Below are 7,342 nucleotides of genomic sequence, written 5' to 3' on the forward strand. Positions count from 1 at the left end.
CCATGACAATAGATGGGTCACGTGTATAAGATCATAACAAAGATAACTATTCCAACAGTGTGGTTTTCTACCAGAGTGTCAGCCTAGACTTTGTACTCTAGAGCTGGATGGTGCATGCACAATCTTGTGACTTCAGCACTAAGCCATGTATAGCATCCATTTAGTGTGAAGGGACAACTAAAACCTCGGAGATTAGCTTTTTAATAGAATTACATGCATTACATAGTTTAATGTCCTGGCTCATTGGGTACTGTTATTTAATTTATGAGTAGCAATAACCAGAAGAGTAGCCGTTATCTGTGCAAGCTTGTCCTGTTCAATTCCCACCCAGCCACCCTCCCTCCCTCTAAAATCAACGAGGTCGAAAATTTAAAAAATAAGATTCTGGAAATTGAAATTAAAGTCAAAAATTGTGAGAACTCAGCTGGTTGATTTGCAATTTAAACTGTCTTGTCCTTTTCCCAACAAGCTATTAGCTATATTGGGCTGGTAATCTGACCCACACTTACACTGTTTACTCATTAAACACTCCAGCAATCGACATCAATTATAAAATGTATGGAGTAAATCCTGTGCATCTCCAGGAATGCTGGAGAAAATGAGTTTGCACCTCTCAAGCCTCTCCATCTTTCGCCATGTTGTCGAGAGTTCTTAGTACGTACTAGCTACAATGGTCTGTTGTTAGCACTTTAAACAACTGTTTACTATAGCTAATCTAGTTACATTTGAAACCCTTTAATTATTCACAAAGGGCAATGCTATAATTTAAGTCATCTGCTCATGCAAATTATTCAAATAAAATCAAAAGACACTTTTAAATCTTTTATTGCAAATAAATAAATTCCAAACATTTTGTTAAACAACCTGAAATCATAGTTCACATTAGTATTAGAACTGTGCACTTCACAATCCACAAAACCAGTTCACAGTCACTCCAAATAGGTACAGGAAATGGAGGAATTGTGCCAATTGTCTGACTTGGGAAAGGATTGAGGTTTGTTTTTACAAGCAATTGCAATTAATCAGAACACGGTAAAGACAGCTGCAACACCAAATTGCAATGCATTTTCACAAGGAGCTGTACTGGTCTGATGAAACCTGTGACCCTATAAACTCTGGGGAACAGCAGGAATACGTGAATGCACTCCTTTCCCTTGTCCACCGGATACATCCAGAATTGCACCACAATGGATTGTGACACAATTAACCTCAGTAGTGTTAGCTCTAATTCTTTAGATTTTGGGCTGCCATGAATGTTGGACTAATCATATTAGTATTAGCAATATGCACTGCTAATCATATTTTAGGTAAGATTAAAGCAGACTGGAGCTGGTAGTAGAGAACATTTTAGTCCAGATTGTCTCAAGATGGTTTTCATAGTAGATGCTCATTAGCAATATTGAATCCAGATGCACTAATCTAGATCTAGTAGATGAAGACAACATTTTAGTGTACATTGCCTCAAGATAGTTCTCGTATTAGATGCTCATAGGCAATATTGAATCCCGATGCACTAACCTGGAGCTTGACAGTGTCTGCTCAGATCTATTGATGGCAGATTTACATATTTTGTTGTGTTCATTGCAAAGACCTGATAAGTGGGCTGGGTCAGTGAAATCAATGCACAGCACAGAGCCAACTCCTGTCTCTCTCTTCCTGACCCAAGGTCTACTCCTTTCTTTAAAATCATATTTGTATTATCTGGCAGGGCTGGAGGAAAAGTTTCAACTTATGGAGCTATTACAGCCCTTTGAAAGTGTCATCCAATTAGTCTTGCCCAAACTTAACCCAAAACCTGCAGGTTTCTCCATGGGACGACAACATTGAAAATAAAACAAATATATTGATCAGGCCCATATTTCAAATCAGTTTCCATTCGTATAAAAGGTGGGATGATAAAACCATGAAAGAAGTAGGATCAATGTGTCTATCTTCCTAAGCGTATATAAGTTCAGCCAAGTGAAGTCCATGCAATCATCTTACCTCCCCCCACCCCACTCTAACAAAAAAGTTTTTTCTTTCATCTACAATTTGCAGTGAACTTGGCCACAATTCAACAAAGAAAGGAAACCATTGAGGTCGAGGTACTTAGCCGAGTACCTTCTTGTTCGTACTTCTGATATAAACAGATAGTTTTCCATTAGCGTGCGAGATCGGAATTATCATTATTTTCCCAACAGAACAATCGAGCAGGTGAATTTGGATCAGGCCTGATCCAAAAAAATCCCCAAAACACTACAGGACTGTCCCTAACTGGTGACTCTCCAAGATTAAATGTTGATAATGTGACTCTTAGCAGAATAATGTAACCTAGAGTTGATGTCCTGGGTTCTGATAAATGAGACCAGGTAGAGGAGTAGGCATGGTCAATGTTGCAAAGGAGTTTAGTGGCAGACTTATGGAACTTAGCTCACCAGCCAAATCCATGCCACAATTAACAAAACAGTAGATCAACTAAATGTCTGTGCAGAAGTAACTGATAGAGCTCTAACATTTGCAGAAGATGCCAATCACGTTTGCAGCTGGATAGCAAACAGGAAACCCTGTTGAGATGTGTGTCAATGAACATCTGCAAGAAATATCATGGTCAATTTGCAAGCATCATTTACATTAAAAAATGAATGCTCAGTTCTTCCAACTCTCACTACTGTTAGTTCAAAGACCACCTGGAAACTTTCTTTTCTGCACTAGAGAATTTAATCTGACAGGCTGTAAAATCTTGTTTACAGAACACAATCGTGGCAAAATGTTGAAGGGAGCAGTGAATCCAAGGTGATAAATCTACCATCAGCCAGAAAAGGTCTGGTTGCATGAAACATGCTTGTACTGGGACCTAACCAAACCCTTTATGTTCTCAAAGCATACAATAGTCTCTCTCTCTCTCTCCTATCTTCCATCTGCTCATTCTCCCCATTTACAATTGTAACCTCAATTGATTTGATTACAAACTGATATAGTAACTAATTTGAAAATGCAGAACTGTTGAAATAGGATGGCAGCATTTGAGCACTAACTATCTAAATATAGAGGGTATTATTTCACAAATGGCTGAAATGTTCAAGCCCACTATTAAATCAAGTCAATTCCAAACAGAAGAGGAAGAAATTTTGAAGATCCATCTTAGAAGTAAAACAAAAACAGCATAATTAGAATAGGAAGGAAATTATTCAGTTCAAATCATGGGATCAATTCAAATCTAAAGTTCAAACTCAATTACTACACATCATCTAATGCAGGATGATCAATTGTATTTGTCCCATCTGATTTTGCCTCCTACACAGCTAAAGACCGCTGTAAATCAAATGAAGCAAACAATGGTGCTTCCAGTATTCAAGTGATCTTTTCTAAACTATAAAACAACTATAGGTTTGGGATAAATGGCAGAAAGTGACAAATACTGCTGCAGGAATTAGATAATAGCTGTGCATTTCATCATGTACAATGTTATCTTGTATTTGTTGGTTAACTGTGATAAGCAAGGAATTACGAGAAGGATAGCAGGTTCTGCATTTAATACTGGAGTGCACAGGTCTGAACTTCCCTACTACAGCTTGTATGAAAGTATCATGCAAAGCAAATTGTGTCAACCAAGTATCTGCTCAATGTACCATAAATAAATAAATTGCTAATGACCAATATACTAGTAAAGGGAAAGGTCATGTATCATTTGTCAGATCTCAGTGAAGTTTTCAATCTTAGCAAGTCCTACTTCTCAAGACAAATTCAGAGTTGAAGATGGCACACTTTCTGGGCCAGAATATCAGGATACAGATTTGGTGATTTAAAAATCACACATCAGTGTGAATTCCTTGAATTTCAGTGTGTATTCCTTGCTTACAACTGGAGGAATCATTTGAAAATAAATTGTCCTGGAAGAGCAAATATATATTCATATGACCCAACAGATATATTACTTTTTCAGTAAGAAAAGAATTTTAGAAAATACATACTTCTGCAAACTAAGTGACTTCAATTTAAACTGGACATCAAAATGGCCATGCATCTCACAACCATACTGGTCAAGAAGTTAAGTGGATTTTGCTGCTTTTTTTTTTTTTTTTAAATGGAGAGGCAAGGTGATGGTTAGTAACATACAATTTCTCTGAAATTTGCCTGATTTGACTGCAAGGGAAGTCCCAACTACACAATCTAGTTCACAAATCTGCCTAAAATCGACATTACCCCAAATGTTGAGGGTCTCGTGATAAAGGCTTCCAGGCAAGATCCAAATTTTGAAAGAAAACTCAAAACCAAATATTTTTTATTAATGGACACAAAACAAATCATTTAAATAGTCCAGTAGAACTCTACAGCCAAGTGGGTTTTTATTAGCTGCTTTACTTTACCACGATAGTAAATGTCAGTAAGTCATAAGTGAGCTATATTGAGTGGTCACAATTCCACAATGCACAAGGCAGGCATATATATAAGAAACATATTGCCACTTTGATTGTCTTGCTATTGCATCTTTCTGTACCAATAATGGCCATTCCAACACAGGTGACCGTTGCATTACCGGAGGATTACATTCACAGAAAACGGTCTGTGTCATGATTTTCTGTGCATCATCTGCATACACGTGAGGAAATAAGAGTTGGAAAACAAAACAGTACTCTTTACTACCCCCCCCCCCCCAAAGTTTCTAAGAGGATCCTAACATCCCAGATTTTTGGATTGTGATTTGCGAACTCTACAAGGGCGAATTTCCATTACCCAAACTACCGGGGGGGGGGGGGGGGGGGGGGTTGTAGGGAAGAGAGATGGAAGGAAAGCACACACAAGCAATTCTGCACCCACCACAGGAACAAATGCTCATGCTCAATATCAAATGTACTGAAATGTTGCAACTGCCAGACGTAAAGTTGTTAACATTTGTAAAAGTATCCCCAAGATCCAAATCTGATCCAGATGAAATGTTTGCACCTTTTTATAAAACAAATCTATTTAAAAGCCAGTGTAAACCATTTATCATTTTACACAAAAATTGTCACCTTAAAATGAACTGTGGAACCCTTAGCAACAGATTTGTTACAATATCTCAAATAAAATGAGATTCATAATATATTTCTTACTCTCCTCTTGCACCTCGAAATTTGCATCGATTTGATCTCAAAACTCAAATCCTAATATTAAATAATTTTGATGAATTCATTATAATCTGCAATTTCATTATAAGCTCAAAATAGTTAAAAAGTATTTAGAATACACACCACTTTCAATGATATTTGGTATAGTTCTTCAGTAATTCAAAATACTGTACAGTACAAACAATGGAAAATTTGGGATACTTGTGACAACCTACTATTTTTTAATTAACCAATCCCATCTTTGCAGGGATGGAGTGGGTAGAGTGTGCAGATCAGAAGGAAATATGGACTAATAAATAGCGACCTCTAACAATAGACAGAACTAACTGCTGAGAGAAATGTAACTGCCTCAATTTAAAGAAATGTTAATCATTTTTTCAATACGAAGATGTTTACCCCCATATGTTGCAGCAGAAAATTGCGCTTTGAATGGCTTATCAGTCACCATTCAATGTGGAAATATGACAGCCTATTTGTGAATAGCCAGCTCTCACTGCAATGTAAAAATGACCAAATAATCAGCCTTTTAACAAGTGCCAAGTTTTGTTGCACTTTATAGGCATTCTATAAAAACAAGAATGTTTAAGTGAATGGAGAAAAGTGAAGAGGGTTATCAATATTTCATATCAAAGAAAAATGGGAATTTGAGAATAGATCATGCGATTTAACAGGTACTGGACACTAACAAGTGGCAATAATTCTGTCGATGGTAGGAACAAAAATTGACTCGTTTAAAGATTGGTCAAAATAATCATATGGTCTGCTGGCACTTGTATAGTGCATGTTTGAAGGATTGCATTTATCTGCAGCTGTAAAGGTAGCATCTAAATCAGAAAGCAGGCAAGAAAGGCTGGAAGAGTTTGGTGGCAAGAGAAGAATGAAAAACGGTGCAAATATTTTTTGTTTTTAAGAAAGGGAAGATTGAGTAAAATAGATATGAAAAAGACCAAATCAAATATGGCACAGTATTCAGTGACCAGTGTAGCCCGAGCTTGACTAATCAAATATTTGTGCAGTTTTGTACATCTGCCTGCATTGTTTCTCTACATGTATATCCTTCTCTATTTCTCCTCTTCTCAATGCTGCAGTGAAGTCATCCATGCTCTGCTGTTAATATGAAGAACATTTTTAACCAGTTCTGTACATTGAGATCATATTAGCCAAGGCAAGTTCCCATTTCAGCTGGAATCACTCCATTTCCATTAGGTCTCAATGCAGACATTACATAATGACCTCAACACAGACATCACACTGCACTACAAAATTAATGTAAACCACATACCACTGGAGACTGAAGGTCTACACTTGAAACAATCAAGATTGCAAATGGTCACTTGCCATTTTATTAAACTCCCCCTCCATTGAATTTAAAGGTTAAAAACAAGTAGAATATATTTTTAAATAACTTTTCCCAGTTCTAAAACCACCTCCACCTGCAATGCAGCTGGCATTGACCAGGAACTCTTGTACATTCTACTTATTTTAATTAAAAGTAAAATTACCACTTCTCCTAAATTCTAAAAAAGGAACCTCTCCTTAGAAAGATAGAATACAAATAATGAACATTGGAAATCGAATAAAAGCTGGAAAACGCAAAGATTTAAAAACAAAGGCTTCTAAAAGTGAAAAGGGTTTCAAATTAATTTATCAGCTTTGCAAAAGCTGCAGATGTACAGCAGATATGTAACATTTCCCTTTATTCTGATTTCATTAGATAATATTGTATGGGTATGTTCCTGCAAGTGGATCATCATTCTCTTGGCAGCAATTCCCAATAGCATGAACTCTGCATTGTGCAGCAGTAAACTCAAGCGGAGGCGAGGACAGCTTCCAGTGCGACTCACTACATTTTAAAAGTTGTATAAAACTGCCAATTAGAAAAAAAATCTTATTTGGTAGAATTCAATTCAAAGCCCATATATTTACTTTCACTGATTTTTTTTAGTGCATCCAGGAGGTAAATGGTGTCACTGCAATGTCAAATGTTTTGACTTTGCAATTACCTCGTCTGGACAATAATGGAATCCATTTTCTGCTTACCACTTTTATCCAAACAGTACAAACTCAAGTACAGACAAGCCCAGAATTACAGGGAGGGGGGTTGCCAAAATTCGTACTGACACTATTCACTGGGCTTGTACACATGAATGATTGTCATTTTACTGGGTCACACCAAGGCATTAAGCACCACAGAACTGTACCGAAAGCAATGAATTAACCATGGCTGGAGGGAGAAGGTACATTTATAACAAGGT

This window comes from Rhinoraja longicauda, chromosome 31 (genome assembly GCF_053455715.1).
Source record: "Rhinoraja longicauda isolate Sanriku21f chromosome 31, sRhiLon1.1, whole genome shotgun sequence".
In the NCBI taxonomy this organism is placed as follows: Eukaryota; Metazoa; Chordata; class Chondrichthyes; order Rajiformes; family Arhynchobatidae; genus Rhinoraja; species Rhinoraja longicauda.